Raw genomic sequence first — 21,857 nt, forward strand, 5'->3', positions numbered from 1 at the left:
CTTGTTAAGGGGAAATTTCGCACAAACATTAGGAAGTTGTTCTTTACACAAAGAACGATAGACACTTGGAATAAGAGACCAAGTAGTGTGGTAGACAGTAAGACTTTAAGGACTTTCAAAACTCGACTTGATGTCTTTTTGGAAGAAATAAGTAGATAGGACTGGCGACCTTTGTTGGGCTGAATGGCCTGTTCTCGTCTAGAGTGTTCTAATGTTCTAATACATCTTGAAGTGTATTACTTTAGTTAGCTGAAAAGATGTTAAAGCTGGTCTTTTTCTTCACTGAATCAGGTAACCTTCTCTTCATCATGGTTACTTAAGCTTTAACTCCACAATTTCTTCATTTAAAAAAATTAAATTAGCAAAAGACCGCTTCAAGATGTTAAATGAGTGTAACACCACAAACAGTGGTGGCTCTGAGGCTAAGGGTCTACACTGGTATCAGGATGGTTGCAGGCTCAAATCCCGTTACTGCCAGAAGGGATCCTATACTGTTGGGCCTCTTGAACAAGGCCCTTAACCTGAAAAATGCTCCAGGGTGCAGTGAAATTGCTGATCCTGCAGTTTGACCCCCAAAGGTCATGTGAAAATACAATTTCTTCCTTGAAGACTAACAAAGTAAAAAAAATAAAAATAAATAATAAATGCAACACATAGGCTTTGCCTTAAAACTTAAATGGGTTGGGATGGACTAGCCTAATCCAAATGGCCACTTGCATAACATAAACACATCTGGGCTCTAAAACCCCGTGACTACTTGACCTTGATAATAGCAACTCTGAGGTTCTAACAGAAATGATCGTATGGCGCCATTGGTAAGCACTGCTGCCTCACAGCTCCAAGTTTCAAGGATCATACAGTGGATTCAGAAAGTATTCAGACCACCTCACTTTCTTTATTGTGTTGAAGGTAAGCATGTTCAGGCCTGGCCAGTACTTTGATGGGAGACCATCTAGGGAGTTTGAGTTGCTGCTGGAAGAGGTGTTGGTGAAGCCAGTAGGGGGTGCTTACCCTTTGGTCTGAATGTGGATCTCGATGCCCCAGCGCCACGATGGGGACACTGTGTTGTAAAAATGATGCTGTCCTTCAGAGGAGAAAAATCAAGAATGAGTACAATCAAGGTCTGGACTCTCCATGGTCAAAAAAGATTAATGGGCATCCTTAGGTAACTCGTAAGAAGTATCCCAATGTCCAGGCTAAATTGCCCACCATGGCCTAGTCATTCTGGCCCCCTAATTATTCCCTGTCTCTAATCAGCCAACTGTGTTGAGTGTAATGGCGCAAAAATGGCTGCCGTCGCATCATGCTGCTGGGTGCTGCACATTAGTGGTGGATGAAATGGCTCCCTGCTCTCCAAATAAAAAGTGCAATATAAATGTAAGGAATTATTATTATTGTTATTATTAGATGCAATTTTAAATAGATGCTGTAAAGGCCAGCATGCATTGGCTAACGTCCAGACCTGGGATGGGTCCATTCCTTTAACTAGTCAGGAAGCCGAAGTAACAGAGAGATGGGGGAGATTCTGCTATCATTATAATCTCTTTCCTTGAAATGACATATCTACTATATATTGTAAAATAGAACAGAAACAAAGATAAAGAGTTGGGGCACCACCATGGTGACCCCGTATAACTGGATTTGCAAAAGCAAATGAAAATATGCAGTAAATGCAGAACAGTCTTTCCAGACTGGAATTCTGAATAGGAACTGAAACAAGATGGCTGATTTCTGGGTTATGAGTTCAACTGGCAGGAAATGGAGGGTCTAGGTGGACAAACACAGAAGTGATGTCAGCGACGGAGTTCTGCAGATGGAAGAGAAGAGAAGGCATTAGTACACCGTGCCAATCCCTGGTCCGGCAGGTAATTATCGTCACCAAAACCTTTCAGCTGTCTCCCAAAATAAGCCCTTGCATGATTTTCAGGCTGCTCCATAATATAAGCCCTACCCCAAAAATAAGCCCTAGTCAAGATCGTCAGCTGAACAGTAAGGCGCCTAAGGCCAAGTTTATACTTCACAGGACGTGACGTGTGCTCCAGCGGACGCTCCTGCTATGCAAGCGTTGTACTGTTTATACTTGCGCGCATACTTTACGTAAATCTGGAAGATTCCACCAGGTTGAAGTGTGAGATATCATCACGGTGAGAAGATGTTCGGCTTTACTGTATTGTGTATTGCCCCAAAACATTCATTAAATTCCAAGGACACCTTGCCACAATATCTCTGAAATGGTTGTTTAATGATTACATCCATTAATCTGGGGATGCGCCCATTCCAGCAGCATCGGGTACAAGACAGAAACAAAATCCCTGGATGGGTCGTCAGCTCATCGCAAGCTGAACACAAGCACTCACATAGACTAACATCATTTTAGTGTCACCAAATCCCCAAATCTTCATGTCCTTGGAAGGAAAATGGAGCACACTGTGGAAACCAGCCAGGAAAACATGCAAACTCCAGGCAGGGAACACCAAAGACGTGACTCCCTGAGAGACAGCAGCGCTACCCCCCCCCCGCACCCCCTGTGCCACCCTATATGTGTAACTATCAACAATATTCATTATTTAAACGATGTGGTGGGCTGGCGCCCTGCCTGGGGTTTATTCCCTGCCTTGCCCCCTGTGTTGGCTGAGATTGGCTCCAGCAGACACCCGTGACCCTGTAGTTAGGATATAGCAGGTTGGATAACGGATGGATGGATGGATTATTTAAACGATATTTACGATTTATCTCTAAAATGTAACATACATACTTTAATGCATTTCATCATGAAAGTGATATCAAGTATAAATCTAAGGATTCTAAATGTGCAGAGAGTTGGAATATCATACATTTAATATGTTCCCTGTGGTGGTCTGATGCTGCTTGCCACTGCTGTTGGGTCACGAGAAAGCCCCAGAAGCAGGTGGGAGTAAACCAGAGCACCCAGAGGGAACCCATGCAGACACGAGGAGACCATGCAAACTCCACAGAGGGAGGACCCGGGACACGAACGCTGGTTTCTTTACTGTAAGGCAGCAGCGCTACCACTGCACCACTGTGCCACCCAGATAGCATTTGAAGTATTTAAGGAGGAAACCGTAGCACCTGGGGAGAAACTCACACAGACATGAGGAGAACTTGCAAACTCTACACAGAGTGGCCCCAGGACACAGACCCTGGTCACCTAACCAAAAGACAGCAGTGCCACCACTGTGCCACCCTGCCACCATTTAAACAATGTAATAATTATAATAAGATTAAAAAATCGACTGTGTATTAATTAATAAGGCGTGTCTATGAGTTGGAGACAGTGCTACCCTTCAATAACAAATCTCATCAGGCAAAATGACTAGATTGTGATTTTTTTTATCTAATACTACAGAAATTATATTTTTTAATATATTTGCTCTTCTCCTTTAAGATCTGCATTGTAGCTGCAAAAAAAAAAAAAAAAAAGCAATTATTACTGAAATAAAGCTGACGCGGTGGGGTCCCCTGAGGCTAAGAAATGGCACCTTTAAATGGTAATTCTGAAAACTTTAACTTATCTTTTAGGAGTCCTTTGTTACCAAATGCAATGCTGTGCACCTCGGCAAAGAGTCACTAATTGGATCAGCTAGATGAGAGGAAATGAGCAGACGGCAGCCACAACTCAATTAAAGTCTCTGCTACAGTAATTTTATTTTAAATGCGTAGACTGCTTGGTCTTGCTAGTTGGCATGGCAGGCAACAAGTGAGCCGAAGTCCCCTCTCTCAAAGCAGATTGATGACTAAGGAGTACACGTTATAATAGAGCAAGCTGAATAGTCGTTTTCTATTGCTTGGAGATTGGAAAAGAATATACCCTTCTCCCGTCAGTATTTCTGCTTTTTAATTAGACAATTTTACAAGTAGTGAACAGAGGCAGTGGATTACTAAAAATATCTACAAAAGGAGAAAGGTCAGCATTAAAGCTTTGACTAGCAGGTAAATAAATAGGTTTTATCACTAAGGTCAGAACATGAGAACAATCTGGACGAGAACAGGCCATTCAGGCCAACAAGGCTCGCCAGTCCTATCCATGTAATTCTTCTAGAAAAACATCAAGTCGAGTTCTGAAGATCCCTAAATTTCTACTGTCTACGACTCTACTTGGTCGCTTATTCCAAGTGTTTGTGGTTCTCTGTGTGAAGAGAAACTTCTTAATGTTTGTGCAAAAGTTTTCAACTGTGTCCCTGTGTTCTTGATGACCTCATTTTAAAGTCACAGTCTCGATCCACTGGACTAATTCCCTTTATAATTTTAAACACTTCACTCAGGTCTCCTCTTAATCATCTTTTCCTTAAACTGTAAAGTCTCAGCTCTTTTAATCTTTCCTCATAACTCATCCCCTGTAGCCCTGGAATCAGCCGAGTCGCTCTTCTCTGGACTTTTTCTAGCTCTGCTATGTCTCTTTGTAGCCTGGAGACCCAAACAGCACACAGGACTCCAGATGAGGCCTCACCAGTGCGTTACAAAGCTTAAAAATAACCTCCTTGGACTTATACTCCATTCATCATGCTAAAGATAATGTGAAAAGATACACCTTGACACGTCAAAAAGGTTTGGGGCAGCCACTCGTATATCTGAATAAAGATTGCAGCAAGTGAAATCGAAGGTACAGTATTGTACAGTTTGAGTCCACAACAGAACTGATTCACAGAAGGAAGTTAGCTGGGTTTTAAGGCAAAGCAGGGGAAGTGACATCATCGGCCCCGGAAAAGGAAGTGACATCAGAGGAGCCAGGCAAAATCTTCTGTGTTTGGTCTGCAGGGATAATAGAGAAAGGATTACTGCACTCCGCCACACCCTGGCCTGGCTTGGAATTACCTTCTTTTTTTCCTTCCAGCTGCACATGTGAGACAATCGATAGATAGATAGATAGATAGATAGATAGATAGATAGATAGATAGATAGATAGATAGATAGATAGATAGATAGATATGTGAAAGGCACTATATAGATAGATAGATAGATAGATAGATAGATAGATAGATAGATAGATAGATAGATAGATAGATAGATAGATAGATAGATAGATAGATAGATAGATAGATAGATAGATATGTGAAAGGCACTATATAGATAGATAGATAGATAGATAGATAGATAGATAGATAGATAGATAGATAGATAGATAGATAGATAGATAGATAGATAGATAGATAGATAGATAGATAGATAGATAGATAGATAGATAGATAGAGATGAAAAACAGGCCATTCAGCCCAACAAAGTTCACAAATCCTGTCCACTTAATTTTTTTGAAATAACATCAGGTTGAGTTTTTAAGGTCCCTAAAGTTCTACTGTCTACCACACTGCTTTATTCCATGTATCTGTGGTTCTGTTTGAAGAAAACCTTCCTAAAGTTTGTGTGAAATTTACCCTTAATATGTTTCCGGCTACATCCCTCATGTCCTTATTGAACTCATTTTAAAGTCAGTGTCGATCTACTGGACTAATTCCTTTCATAATTTAAAATATTTAAGTCAGGACACCTCTTAATCTCCTTTTGCCTCAACTTTAGTTGTAGTCATTTATTTCTGTTTCAGGAACACAGCCATTGTGTGTGTATGTATGTGTGTGTGTGTGGGTGTGTGTGCAGACTATGCTTCAAAGTTAGGCACAGTTTTGCGATTGCTTTGCCGATATGTATGGCATTTCCAATATTATAAAAAAATCTGCCTAGGATGTAGAATAATAAATGTTTATGCAGACATTTCTCTGGGCATGCCAGAATGTCCAATTGGCATCTCATTACATTTCTCAGAACAGAATTTGGCGTTTCCACTTTGATTGCTCATTTAGGAAGGGGTACAACATTTTGTCAGCCTCTTCTGCTTCTGAAAAGAGTGCAGCATTTCTGACAGGACAATTTACAAACTTTGATCTTACGATTGGATGCTCTCCTGCGGCCTCAAAGCGTTAATCCTTCATGTCAAGCCTGCTCTTCTGCAAGTTACTTTCAGAGCATTGGTTGCCCCAGTAACTGATCTGGATTTCGTCAAAAGAGGCAAACCCTGATCCCATTCCAAAAAGCAGGATTCGCTAATTAGCCTCCTCTTTCACCTCATGCATCACATAATTCTGTCTTAATCCATCCCAGAATCACTTGGGTTTGGTTAAATACAGGTCTTCTGGAATGTAGTTAACCCGCTTTTGTAATTTCCAACTTACTATAACTGGATTTCACACTAACCCTGCTTTCTCGAACAGAACCTTAGTCTAGTGCTTTTAAGTCATCTGTGGCTGTGGAAAAATAAAACTTACATTGAGTCTTGAGATGATCTGGCCTAAAAGGAGCATGTGAAGCGAGAAGAGTAATGGACCTAAAACTGATCCTTGTAAGATGCCATTTTCAGTGTAACATGTTTCCGATACGCATTCATGAAGATTTACAAAGAAATTTTCGCCCTGTTAGATAAGACTCAAGCCAATTTAGAGCTACATTAGATAGGCCCAACAATTTTCTAAGTCTGTTAATGAGAGTCTTAAGATCTAAAGTATCAAATGCCGCCCTCAGATCCAGGAGAATTAGAATTGACATGTTATTTGTATCGATATTTAGCCATAAGTCTTTAACTGTTTTTCTAAGCCAGTTTCTGTGTTACTTTTATATCTAAAGCCTAGAATTTATAATTTATAAAATCATTATTTAAGTAGCTGCTCAACCAGTGGAAAAAGACCACTTTTTCCAATAATTTATTTTAAAAATGGAAGATTAGCAATGGGTTTAACATTATCTAGCACAGAGAGGTCAAGGTTGTGGTTTTTGAGAATGAACTGTTGTGGTTTTAAGGAGATTTGGAAAAATAGACTCTTGAAAATCCTGGTTCCTGTAATGACACTACATGGTAATTCATTAGGTTATCGAACGTTCACTTGACAAGGCACCATTTCATTCTGTGAGGCTGGTTCTTTGTGCTTTAAAAACTATTCCTAATATGTAGAAGAAACCCAACACGTTTCATGTATGGTAGGCGGCAGGACTCTTAACAGATTAAGAAAACTTGGACTTAGCCTGTGTTACCGTACAGTATTTATGCAGCATGAGTCCTGTGGTATTTCACAAATCTGTTACCATCTAATAATCCATGGATATTTACTCTATGGAGCCTGTTATGGACCTAAATATATAAAAGGGATCTTTCTGGATGTCCTGCGGTGGGTTGGCACCCTGCCCAGGATTGGTTCCCTGCCTTGTGCCCTGTGTTGGCTGGGATTGGCTCCAGCAGACCCCCATGACCCTGTGTTCGGATTCAGCGGGTTGGAAAATGGATGGGATGGATGGATCTTTCTGGAACCTTCTTGTGGATGGGTCTTTTGGGATTCAAAAATGGTTCCCCTATGGCATCACTCTGAAGAACCACTCTGGCACCTTCATTTATAAGAGTGTACCAGAGGCTAGTGAACAGTTTACAGTCTCTAATATATCATTAATCAACATGTCAACAATTTATTTTAAAACACCTGATGGAAATGGGATTAAAAATAGAGGTGGAGGTCGATCAAAAAAGACAAACCCACTGTGATTCAGCCCAATGCCCAAGGGGGTGAATACTTTTTACATAGCTTTGGCTACATTCACATTACCAGGATGAAGTGACTCAAATCTGATTTGTTTGCCTTAGTGTGACCCACATCTTTTCAGTGCTGTGTGGGCACAGAAATCACACACACAGAGAATCACCTAGAGTAAAATCACAGAAAATGGTGAGGCCCTCCTTTTGCTAATTAACTATTGTGGCTTATTTTTCTTCTCTAGTACCAAGGTGTGATGGATGGCAGGGCAGGGCAGGGCTGACATCCCAGACAGGATAAACTGTAGCAGTGCTACTAAATAAGAACTGCATCTCCCAGCAGTCCTGTCTGGGGCTGCTGGGGTCAAAGGTGGTCAAAGGAGGTTAAAAGGAGGGCAGAGAGCAAAAGGAGAAAAAAGGTTGTTTTGTTGTTGTACGTGGTGTGTTGCATTGCTCTGTCGTTCTGCCTGCTGTTTAACTGAGCCATATTTAATCATTGTTGTCCTGGGGGGTATTTTTCGTACGTCGCTTAAATCATCCGAGATCAGGTGCCTCATCTTGGATAAGTTAATGCCGGTGACACTCACCGGGATAGGTAGGTTTTTCAAACGCAGCCGTGTATTAGATTAGTCTCGCTGGATCTAATCATCCGAGATGAATGCGCGCGCCCGCGCTGAGTGAAAAGCCCATATATATTGAGTCTAGAAAACATGATCAGCAAGTCTTTGATAGGCTGTAACAAAATGATGAAAGAACGGGCGCATTTTTTTTCACACAAGCGGAGCAGGACCTTTCATTCGAAGGACATGTAGAATTTCAAGATTTAATATGCACAAGGGGTAACACTGCAAAAGCAGCCCAAACCAGAAAAGATGGCTGGCAAAAAGTGGCAGACAAATTAAATGCTAAGTAGTGTGCATTGTACTTACTGAATGCAGCATTTCATTTCCTATGTGTCAGATTAATTATTATTTAATATGTCATAATTCCAGATCAAACGTGAGCACAAGGAGAACATGGGAACAGGTTAAAGTGAAGTACACGAATATACTTCAAACTGGTAAATATTGGTATATAACTATATAAAGAATTGCTGACATAAATAATCATATATAATATAAAAAACATTAATTTTAAAGCTAATAAGAAGGCAGACAAGCAAAAAACAGGTGGAGGTCCACGCGGTCCAGACCTAACCCCTGCAGAAGAGTTGGCTCTCCAGCAAAATGCCCATCGCCCTGTTTCTGAGGGCATTCCAGGGGGAAGCTCCTCCTCAGAACCAGTGGCAGGATGCAGTGGTCACTTCATTTCAGGTAAAGGATGGTCATTGCACATATTTGTCCTCAATGTGTGCCATAGGTATGTTCCATATAGCCCTCTTTTTTGTTGGGTCAGTTGCAGGGAATGTCATATCCCTAGAACCTGTGTCTGACCAACGAGATATTGACGAAGGTCAAATATTTGATGAAGACACCGTGTCTGATTATTCATCAGGAGGAGAGGTACATTTTCCAAATAATGTTTGATCAAACTCCACTCTGATAAGTCCCATGTGCCCCAATCACATTTGGAAATCCTGGTAATGAGAATGTTAGGCTGATTGTGGGATTCTTTATGGAACTGTGGGTGTTTTTGCCTGTGTATTACCTACCTGCAATGGCATAAAACGCCTCTTTCATTGTCTGCACACGCAGGTGTCCAGGAAACACAATGAAAACCTGAAGGAAATATTTCAGAGCCAAACAGACTTTACATATTGCCTGGCAAATGACACTTTTAGTTAAATTTTCCACATCACCTACAGTATATAAAAAACTGCCGCTTGTAAAAAACCTCAAAGCAATGCATATACTGTCTGTGTGGTTGTGAGAGCCCGACTTCGCGTAGTTTGACTTCGAATATAAGGTGCTAATAAATCTTTGAGGTACAATATTCCCCCTCAGCTAAAGCGGTATCTTTCGAAAATTATTTCCTCCAGGAGCAATAAAGGATCTTGCTGATCGCGCAAAACCCTCTCTATATGAAATTCTCTTCTTATAATTTGCGCACCAATATCCATTGGTCGCTCATTCATGAACGGCGAAGCCATGACTGGATGACTTCCACGCACCGTCACTGATCACGTGTGTAAACTAATCCTTGTTTACGTAGAACAAACCTGCTCCGAGTAGGTCTGAGGATTCGGATGTGTTGCTATGACAACACTTCCAGCAAGAGTTTCAAAAAACCGACAGATCCAGGATCAGACCAAATCGTCAACAATTACATCCGGCTAAACAAGTAATCCACGTACGAAAAATACCCCCCTGGACTGTATTCGTTTGTTGGGGTTTGGTTCGTCTGTCTACCTGTGTTCTGAGGACTGCGTTTGGATTTCATTTGCTTTCCCAGAAGAAAAGGAGTGCTCCTGAACAATCCATCTGACTTCATCCTTTCAGCAACTACCGGTAGGACTGTGTTTTCCTTCACCCCTTCAACTTAGAGATCGCTGGACTTAATTTCGTCACCTCCTATTTTTCATCTGGTTTGGTTTTCATGGACTTTGTTGTGTGGTGTTTGTGTATATATGTTAAATGTAATATCGCCAAAGGGGTCTGGGATGGTATTACTGTTTTCATTTAGTTAATTTTATTTCATTATATTCTTAATTGTTTACCCTTCCCAGTGTGCGTTATTGGTCTCTGTAGAGAGTGTGTGTGGGTCAATCCAAGGCTGGGGACGTTCCTGGGGTCTCCTCTATTAAAATAAATGAATCACCGTCACCTTTGACGGTGTGAATCTTAGCGGCCCCTGACCGCTACAAAACTCCATACTTTTACCTGGAAGGGAGGCCAGTGTAATGGATGGACAGGGGGGGAACTGCCTCCCAAGAGCATTTGCTCCCCCGACACACTAGACGGCAGCATTCCTGGGCAGTCAGTATGCCCATTTATGTAACTGTAAGGCATGTTAGGAATTGAGGTCCCGTGGAGTAGCCCTGTTACATTCTCTGGGTGCCAACAGGGAGATCTGATAGGGAGGGCTGTCCCTACTTTCAGGGGCTTCTGCCTGATCCAGGAGTATTTCCTTCTTAATACCTGAAATATTCTTGGGTCCGGCATAAAAGGGGCCTCCGGATCAGATGGAGGTGGATGAGACTAAATGGGAGTCGTAACAGAAGCTTAATTCTTGTTGTGTGTTATAGAAGAAAGGAAACTGACACACTGTGAAGGTATTGCCAAAATAAATGCCTTTTATTTGAACCCAGGACTGTGTTGTGAAGTTGTGTCTGGGATTGTGGGTGCTGCAATGCCCCCTACAGACCTCAAAGGTGTAGAACGAGTAATAAAAAGTTTGACCAAGCAATAAATGATTTAAATGGCTTTCCATCCATCCATCCATCATCCAACCAATAGAGAGGACAGAGCCGGATATACTTCCTTAGAAGGCTGGCGTCCTTCAACATTTGCGATAAGATGCTGCAGATGTTCTACCAAACGGTTGTGGCGAGCACCCTGTTCTACGCGGTGGTGTGCTGGGGAGGCAGCATTAAGAAGAAGGACGCCTCACACCTGGACAAACTGGTGAGGAAAGCAGGCTCTATTGTACGCACGGAGCTGGACAGTCTGACATCCGTGGCAGAGCGACGGGCGCTGAGCAGGCTCCTATCAATTATGGAGAATCTACTGCATCCACTAAACAGTATCATCTCCAGACAGAAGAGCAGCTTCAGCGACAGACTGCTCTCAATGTCCTGCTCCACTGACAGACTGAGGAGATCGTTCCTTCCCCAAACTATACGACTCTTCAATTCCACCCGGGGGGGTAAACGTTAACATTATTCAAAGTTATTGTCTGTTTTTACCAGCATTTTTATCACTCTGTAATTTAATATTGTTTTTTTGTATTAGTATGCTGCTGCTGGAGTATGTGAATTTCCCCTTGGGATTAATAAAGTATCTATCTAACCCGCTATATCCTAACTACAGGGTCACAGGGGTCTGCTGAAGTCAATGCCAGCCAACAAAGTGCGCAAGGCAGGAAGCAAACCCCGGGCAGGGCACCAGCCCGCTACAGGGCACACACCAAGCACTCACTAGGGACAATTTAGGATCACCAATGCACCTAACCTGCATGTCTTTGGACTGTGGGAGGAAACCCACGCGGACACAGGGAGAACATGCAAACTCCATGGAGGGAGGACCCGGGAAGTGAACACGGGTCTCCTAACTGTGAGGCAGCAGCGCTACCCACTGCGCCACTGTGCCGCCCTAAATGGCTTTTGTAAGTGAAAAACTGCCTGCCTGTTTTTACTAGGACATCCTGACATTTGTGCCAGTACATTTAAATTAGAAAATGAGATTGTACAGTATATAACATTTAACTTTACATTTTGCTCTCTGATAACAGTTGTCTTATTTCTTTTAACCTGGTACTCACCCATGACTCTTAATAATTAACTATTTTGGGGCTTAATACATAATACTTAATACAGAGGTGTGCTTCTGAACTAAACTATTTATCTGTATGCTGACTGGTGTGTCTGCGGTGGACTGGCGCCCTGCCCAGGGTTTAGTGCCTTGTGCCCTGTGTTGGCTGGGATTGGCTTCAGCAGACCCCCGTGACCCTGTAGTTAGGATATAGTGGGTTGGATAATGGATGGATGGATGATTGGTGTGTTTGAAAGGCTTTGTAGTCATTATATGAGAATGAACACAGCTGATTAAAAGGAAACTTTCTGTTAGATTTCTTCAGTCCGCTATGCTGCATTAACAAGAGCTTAGCACCATTTGGTGTAAATAAAGGACATCCATCAATAGCAATGCCTCAAAATTCTTATGTATTTATTCAGTATTTTCCACAACATTTTTCAAAAAAAATTGTAAATGCAAAGACTATATTTATCAATATTATGAATGACCTAAAGTGACTCTAAAAAACTTCAAAAACAAAGTGGCATGTAGGATTTCTTCAGCAGCAGTTGTGTGACAGCACAGAGATGGGTCTGTCACAGAGAGCGTGTTTGTATGGTGGGTGCAACTGACAGGCAAGTAAAGCTGCTGGAGAAACAACAGAGAGAGACACATCGTTCAACTCAGTCTGATGTCGAGTTTTATCTGTGCAGTGATTACTCAGGATCTTTACACATATTTAAGAAAGTCAGTATATAACAAAGAAATACGGTCACAAAGAAACTCTCAATTCAAGGGATTTCTATCATGTTTATACCATTTTAAAAGCTTCTGTCAAAGCCAAAGACATCAAGGTGTAACGCAAATATAACATCCAGTTTTGGGCAGTGGATATGCAAATCAGGAAAACATAAATAATTTATAATCATTACAGAATATCTTACAGAATATAAAATGTACAATCTAAAGGATTGAAAACAGTTAAGGGAAAAAGTGTTTTTTTTTTTTTTCTGCCTCACTCCACGCTGTCTGTGCAAGGCGGCTGCAGAGAGCTTAAACAACTCAGCACATCCACATAAAAACGACATGGGGGAGCTTTCTTAAAGGCTTGTACTGGAACGTGCCTCGTTGTAAACTGAAATATATACAAAAGAAACATACAGGCATTTACAGGTGTAGAACCAAAGACAATAAATAATGATTCACAAAGCGATGCATAGCAGACAGTATACATTAAACAGTAAAGCTTTAAAAGACACTTACAGTACAAGGCGAGTGATTTCCACGGTCAGATCAAGACAAAGAGAAGTGAGTAGACAGAGTTTCAAAATGCTGTGTACCACAACTAACCAGACCCAGGGGTTTCTATACCTTAGAGATATACGCTTCGGATATGATCGAAACAAGAGATAAAGGGGGTGCCTACGTGAGACACATGGGGTGTATCGTATTTAAACGTTTATTATGGGGCCTACATGCTTTACGTGCATTTCAAAGACATTTATAACACCACTGTGTGTGTGGGACGTGACAGACAGGTGTGTTAATAAATGACAAGACAAGGGGGGGCGCAGTTCAACAAATAATAGCTAACAGCTAACAATATGTGGGGCAGAACAGGTTTGATTATTAAAAGTATCATTTGAAGGGAACATCATAGATAGATAGACAGCTAGATATGAAAGGCACTATATAACAGATAGATTTGTAAGGTGTTATATAATAGATAGATAGATAGATAGATAGATAGATAGATAGATAGATAGATAGATAGATAGATAGATAGATAGATAGATAGATAGATAGATAGATAGATAGATAGATAGATAGATAGATAGATAGATAGATAGATAGATAGATAGATAGATAGACCTATAAATACCTGGACCGCCAATACTGATTCTCTGTGCAAGAGAGGACAGAGCCGACTATACTTCATTAGAAGACTGGCGTCCTTCAACATCTGCAATAAGATGCTGCAGATGTTCCATCAGACAGTTGTGGCGAGCGCCCTCTTCTACACGGTGGTGTGCTGGGGAGGCAGCATAAAGAAGAGAGACGCCTCCCGCCTGGACAAACTGGTGAGGAAGGCAGGCTTTATTGTAGGCACAGAGCTGGACAGTTTGACATCTGTGGTGGAGCAACGGGCGCTCAGCAGGCTCCTGTCAATCATGGAGAATCCACTGCATCCACTAAACAGTCTCATCTCCAGACAGAGGAGCAGCTTCAGTGACAGACTGCTGTCATTGTCCTGCTCCACTGACAGACTGAGGAGATCGTTCCTCCCCCACACTATGCGACTCTTCAATTCCACCCGGGGGGGGGTAAACGTTAACATTATACAAAGTTATTGTCTGTTTTTACCTGCAGTTTTATTACTCTTTATTTTAATATTGTTCTTTATAAGTATGCTGCTGCTGGAGTATGTGAATTTCCCCTTGGTATGAATAAAGTATCTATCTATCTATCTATCTATCTATCTATCTATCTATCTATCTATCTATCTATCTATCTATCTATCTATCTATCTATCTATCTATCTATCTATCTATCTATCTATCTATCTATCTATCTATCTATCTATCTATCTATCTATCTATCTATCTAGATTCTTATTTGACCCAAGGGGGAAATTTTGCTTAATGTAATGTAAAAGCTCAATAAATGAATAATTATTATATTATGACAAACAAAAAAAAACCCTGTAAAAAGCAGTGACCCAATCCTTAGTCCACCAAACCGAAATCCAAAACTTCATCAGGCCGTGATCTTCAGCTCTCTCTGGATCGGTTCGCAGCTGAGTGTGAAGCGGCTGGGATGGGAATCAGCACCTCCAAATCTGAGACCATGGTCCTCAGCCGGAGAAGGGTGGAGTGCCCTCTTAGGGTTGGTAGCGAGGTCCTGCCCCAAGTGGAGGAGTTCAAGTATCTCAGGGTCTTGTTCATGAGTGAGGGAAGAATGGAGTGTGAGATCGACAGGCGGATCGGTGCGGCGTCCGCAGTGATGAGGGCTCTGCATCGGTCTGTCGTGGTGATAAAGGAGCTGAGTCGTAAGGCAAAGCTCTCAATTTACCAGTCGATCTATGTTCCTACCCTCACCTATGGTCATGAGCTATGGGTAGTGACCGAAAGAACGAGATCGCGAATACAAGCGGCTGAAATGAGTTTCCTCCGCAGGATGTCTGGGCTCTCCCTTAAAGATAGGGTGAGAAGCTCAGTCATCCGGGAGGGGCTCAGAGTAGAGCCGCTGCTCCTCCACATCGAGAGGAGTCAGATGAGGTGGCTCGGGCATCTGATCAGGATGCCTCCTGGACGCCTCCCTGGTGAGGTGTTCCGGGCACGTCCAAACCGGGAGGAGGCCCCGGGGAAGACCCAGGACACGCTGGAGGGGACTATGTCTTCCGGCTGGCCTGGGAACGCCTCGGGATTCTCCCGGAGAGCTAGAAGAAGTGGCCGGGGAGAGGGAAGTCTGGGCATCTCTGCTCAAGCTGCTGCCCCCGCGACCCGACCTCGGATAAGCAGAAGAGAATGGATGGAAAAAAAACCCTTTTCAAATTCACACAGGAATGACTGTGAACAAGAAAGAAAACTAAAACTAAACAAATCTTCAGACTTGGCTAAGGATAAGTCGAGCAGTTAGTGTCACAATGAGGTGTTATGCAGGGCTATTGCCATTGACTTAAAGCAGTCCCAGTGGTGTTTCTGATGCACTTTTATTTAATGATTCATTAGCTGAAATTCATCAGAGGTAGTGTGTCACAGACAGAGGATGTGCAGCTTTGTTCATAATGGCCATGAGTTTTGTCTTCTTTCTCTCCTTTGCTACTATTTCTAGTGGGTCGAGTGTGCCATCTTAACCACCTTGTTAATTTCGTCAGTCTTTCTTGAAGTGATGTTACTGGCCACACATACTACAGCATACAAAATAGCACTGCTCATCATAGAGTTGTAGACCATGTAAAGGATGCCACAACCTACATTAAAAGAGCACAGATTCCTAAGAAAAAGAGTCTGCTCTCCCATTTCTCCCATCTTTTCCCTGTGTTACAAGACCAGTCCAGCCTGTCATTGATATTGATCTCCAAGTACACCTCCACAAATACTCCCTGCATAGCGAACACACATAGAGTCAATTTGGTGTGTTGAAATTCTATAACAAGTTCCTTGGTTTTGCTGATGTTAAGTTGCAGACAGTTCTATCTATACCAAGAAGCAAAATTCTCCATCTGGCTCCTTTTCTCGGTCTCGTCCCATTAGTGCAAAATCACCTGAGAATTTCTACATAATCCACTGTTATATTTATAGTCTGAAGTATACAAGATGAGGAGAAAAGGAGATGGGATTGTTCCTTGTGGTGCTCTTGTGTCGTTGACATCCATATCAGAGTCACAGTCCTTGAGCTTCACAAACTGCATTCTGTTTAATGGATTGTCCATTATAATAAACATTAAATGCCAGTCACATGCGGTTGAGGATTTTAGTGGAAGATCCGCCTCTGCGCCTCACTCATTGGTCAAGAATCCTATCTTCAATTCTAAAACTCAGTCCCTTTTGGCTTGCATTTCTCATTTATGACATGTGTTAATTTTTCTGTAAGTATATACAGTATTTAACAACATTTTGGCAAAACATTCGGACATTTTTGCACGTTTTGAGCATACAACCAGTTAACATATATATGGATTATGTGACCTGAGTAACGTGAGGTTTTATTTCTTTTTCCTGTAGATGTTTTCACATTCTTTACTATTGTACAATATCGGTTGGTCACTATTGGCTTGTATTACTTTTTTTCTCCTTTCTGCATGAAAACACGAGATAATTTTTTTTTTCTCAGCTACCACTACAAACTACATGGGGTGAGTAATATATAAAAAAATAATAATGTTTTTTTTTGGAATATTCCTTTAATGCTTTCTTCAGTTCACTTGAGACTGGAGTCTGAGCAAAAGGTCTGATCAGTTGATGTCAGTTTGTCTGCTGGAGTGTGGGATGTCTGCTGTAGTTGGCAATAACGGATTGCTTATTATAAGAGATCTCCTCAGTCTCTTCAATTAGTGTGTCACCATCCTTGTAATTTGTTTTATTCTAAGTATTTTTAAATCAATACTGTGTTAAAATAATTCTCAGAACATGGTGATCAATTCGATTTCCTATTGGACAATGCATTTGGGAATCTGTAACGGTACAGACAGCCATCTTGTGGCAGGGTGTTAGGTCAGATGATTGCCTTGCATTATTGTTTAAAGATTAAAGAATGTCAGGCTATTTTACAGGACAAGATGTATCCTATAGAGCTCTCTAAGACATGAATGATGTTTAAAGGAAAATACTGTATTACGTAAAAAATGACAACAGGACACAAAACACTTACAATATATATTATACTAACTGAAATAACGAGAAGAAACACAGATAAAGAGTTGGGGCACCATAGTGATCCCGGTATAATTGGGAGTTGAATAAATCACAAGAAAATAAAGATTTTAGTCTTTGTAGACGTGGGTCAATCTTCAACTTGCCCCAAGATGGCAGCAGAGCCGTTTTTCAGTCAGGAGAACAGGAAGAGGCAGGTTCAGATGGTCAGGAACCGGAAGTGATGTCATTAGTGATACAACAGTCAATCACTGCTTCTGCAGAAGGAAGAAGAGAAAAGGCATTAGGCAACAGAGTCAACCCCTGGGTGGGAGTGTAATTACATTTATATGAGCCTTGACGTTGTCTCTCAAAAACACATGTGTGACATGATGCAACACCATGCCATTCACAGGTCTATTAAGAAAGCCCCCTAATTATGTATTACTTTCCAGTTGGCTGAAGTGCAGTCCAACCAAACACAAGGTGTCCAATCCCTCGACAGGTGAAAACACTGTTCTCCCTATTCCAGGATGATATTCCCCCATGAACACTGTTCTGTCTCTATAGGAGACAGCAATAAATATTTTAATGAAAGGATAAAGAGATGAAATGTGAGCAAAAATTATAAGCAGAACTCGATATCAAAATGACAAACCGATCTTGTGCCAAACCAGAACTGTGAGATGAGAATCAGAAACAGAAAGTTGGAATCCTAAGATCAGAATGGCACCTAAAGTATTTTTATTCAAACTACAGAATCACAAGCACCAGAACTTAAAGGTCACGCCAATGATGACACGTGTCACACATTCCCATGGAGCTCTGGAAGACTGTGATGCTCCGACTGCAAAACAGTGATGCCAAAACAATCAATCCAAAATGACATTATGATCAGATGATAAAAAGTATTACATTTTAAAGGAAGGCAGCTAACGATAAACTAATGTCTCAATTGGAGTCTCTGGGTAAATAAACCCAAGTTTAGTCACATATTGCAGATCTTTGGCAACACCACGTTGTAGGAAAAAAATTCAGACATGAGCATCAGTAAGCTTTGCACCTTAGGAACCAAGTTACCTGAACTCTTCTATAACATTTCACTAATTATTTCCAACACTGGGGCTGCATGGTGGCACAGTGGGTAGCTCAGCTGCCTCGCAGTAAGGGGACCCAGGTTCACTTCCCGGGTCCTCCCTGCGTGGAGTTTGCATGTTCTCTCCATGTCTTCGTGGGTTTCCTCTGGGTGCTCCGGTTTCCTCCCACAGTCCAAAGACATGCAGGTTAGGTGCATTAGCGACCCTAAATTGTCCCTAGTGTGTGTGTGTGTGTGCCCTGCGGTGGGCTGGCGCCCTGCCCAGGATTAGTTCCTGCCTTGCACCCTGTGTTGGCTGGGATTGGCTCCAGCAGACCCCTGTGACCCTGTGTTAGGATATAGCGGCTTGGAGAATGACTGGTTGACTGATTTACTACACTGATGTTGATCTTTTTGATCATGAAATAGGTCATTACGATAACAATTGATGAGAAGAATTCATAATTAATTGCAGAATTACGGTATTAAATGGTTCCTCTAGAGTACCTCTTTCTCTTGAACGATTTGGCTCAGAAACTAATCAGCACATTGCCATCTCACAACAGGATTAATTGTTTGAGTTTGGTATTTTTCTGCCCAGCTGCTTTAGCTCTAGATGATCCTCAAGAAACTGTGACACACACACACACACACACACACCCATCATCGAGATATCAATGTTTTCAGTATCAGGGGACCCTAAGACTTCGGGATCCGTCAAAAACCGGAGATTGAAATGTTTTTTTTTTTTTTATTATTTTTATTTTATTAATTTTCATTGTAATCATTCCATACAAACAGATCAATTTATAACCCAACAAATTTGAAGACAAATCAAACCCCACCCCTGAGAAGGAGAGCTTAGCTAAAGGAAAATTGCTTTAGGCTTTTTAATAAGGCAACATTAAACAAAAGAAAGGGAGAAGTAAATATATATGTAAATAAGAGATGGAGAAGGGAGTTAAATGCAATAATAATTATTTCTCTTATTCTAAAATAATATGATTAAATCCTGCCATGTTTTGAAAAAATGTTGTACAGATCCTCTAACTGAAAATTTGATTTTTTCCAATTTCAAATAATATAAAACATCGGTTTCCCACTGACTTATAAGAGGAGAATTAGGATTCTTCCAATTTAACAAAATAAGTCTGCGTGCCAAAAGTGTAGTGAATGCAATCACCGTTTGCTTGTCCTTCTCCAATTCAAGTCCATCTGGAAGAACACCAAACACAGCTGTTAGTGGGTTAGGAGGGATTGTGATACTAAGGCTGTCTGAGAGGCACTTAAAAATTTTTGTCCAAAATGATGTTAGTTTAGTGCAGGCCCAAAACATGTGACCCAGTGAGGCAGGAGCTTGGTTGCAGCGCTCGCAGGTTGGATCCTGCCTGGAAACATTTTGGACAGTTTTAAGCGAGACAGATGGGCTCGATATATAATTTTTTAGTTGAATAATTCTATGCTTTGCGCATATGGAGCTCAAGTGAATTCTCTGCTTTGCTACCTTCCACTCCTTTTCTGATATATTGATTAAGAGATCTTCTTCCCAATGTCCTCTTGGATCTTTGAAAGGTAGGGACTCTAATAAGATTTGATATATTGCGGAAATAGTGTTTGTTTCCTCAAAATTGAGCAGTATTTTTTCCAGCATTGTGGAGGGTGCAAGGTGGGGGAAATCGGGCAATTTCTGTTTAATTGAAATTGATTGAAATTTTTAACGAGTCTAAAGCTTGCTCTCCTCTTCCATAGATGATTGGTTACGGTGGGGGAAGGCGCAAAGCAAAAAAAGGGTAAGAACTTGTCAAAGTGAAGCGGTTTATAGCTTTTACTTTCATTTTTTAAATAGCTATTAGGAAAAGGGTGCATTTACTGTATGTCACAAACTAGGAGTCCCAAAGCACATAAGACCCAAAAGCACTTTCACTAGAGGGGGAAATCTCCTCAAAAACTCTGGTCAGAGAAAAAATGGTTCTGGGCCTTGCTTAAAAGAAGCCTTTGCCTCTCACCTCGGGGAGTTGGAGCTGGGAGGTGGAAGACAAACACTTGCTAGGAGGAAGAAGAGTAGAACAGAGGAGGACAAAGAGGAAAACTTTAATTCACTTTGTTATGTTGTGCTGTTCTAGAGGAGCCTCTAAAAGTACTTCAAAGAATATAAATCATTGTGTTTGATCCTGCTGCTGTAGTTGTGTCAGTTGTGCCTAGGGTTTGGAGTGTTTGTTATGCTGCCTTGTGACCACAAAAGATTAGATAAAAAATTTTCCTTTATTATTGTCTTAATAATACTCTCTGTAGATTGGACCGGGTCTTTAAATAGAATACAAATCCTTATTTTTATCTTGAATCATATTATATTTGTTATCATCAATTATGACACACTGCCTTATGTGCAGATCATCTGCTATCCACCAGAGACTGACTGTCATATTATTTTGTACCACTTTTATGATTTTTAGGAAATGAAATTTCTCTAAAAGCATGTTTGTATTCCGTAGAGAACGGAAATACGCCATCAGAAATGTAAAATACATTCACCACTTGGGAAATCCTGAGTTACTGAGGCTGTTGATGGAAGGATCTTTGCTGTGGCATTGTGGCACCTTAATAGTTACCTTGACTGTCTTGATCTCGGGGACAAGCAAATGAAAACAAATCTAGAGTGTGTGCTGGATCTATTATTCCCCAAAACAATCGGCTTTTGTTAAAAACGTAGTGTGAAACGAGCTAATACAGTGACTTCAGAAAGTATTCACGCCCTCCACTTTTTTCACATTTTGCTATGTTGTAGCCTTGAAATACATTTTAATTATTTTTTCCTTTATGAAGCAACACTCAATTCCCCAGAATAACAATGCAAATTTTAAAGAAATTAATTTTTTTTATACAAATTTAGTAAAAATAAAAAAAAATGAAATATCCCACAGACACAGGTATTCAGACCCTTTTTATATGATATTTGAAATCAGCTGCATCCCATTTTATTGATCACACTGATCTACAAAAAATATTTTTTGTTTGCTTATGGGAACTTCACAGCATCTCTTTATTAAGTTTTTTACACTCATTTCATATATGAAATCGGAATTAACCTAGCACGTCAGATTTTTGAAATACACATCATTGACGTTTTGACACTTTTGAATATCAATATAATATATCAACACGATATCTGGAGTTTGGACTCTGTCCCACCAAAATTGTTTTAATGTGTTTATTCTGAAAACAAACCAGAAGATGATACCAGAGACACGTTAAAGTATATTTATGTCAATTTACCTCAATATAAAAGTGAGGTCAGCGTGCCCAAAAATGTTGGAGGCACTCACTTTTGCGCTTGTGCTGCACATTCGTCTCTCTTTGCAAGAATCAACAGTAGTCACCCATCATGCTCGGAGTGAATTTTCCCCGATATCAGTTTTCCATCACCTTTATATCTTGATGAAATCTTTCACCCCTCTCATCTCTGACATCGCTTAGATTTGGTGTAAAAAAGTCGAGATGAGAATGTAAAAAAT

Source organism: Erpetoichthys calabaricus, chromosome 5 (assembly GCF_900747795.2).
Source record: "Erpetoichthys calabaricus chromosome 5, fErpCal1.3, whole genome shotgun sequence".
Taxonomy (NCBI): domain Eukaryota; kingdom Metazoa; phylum Chordata; class Cladistia; order Polypteriformes; family Polypteridae; genus Erpetoichthys; species Erpetoichthys calabaricus.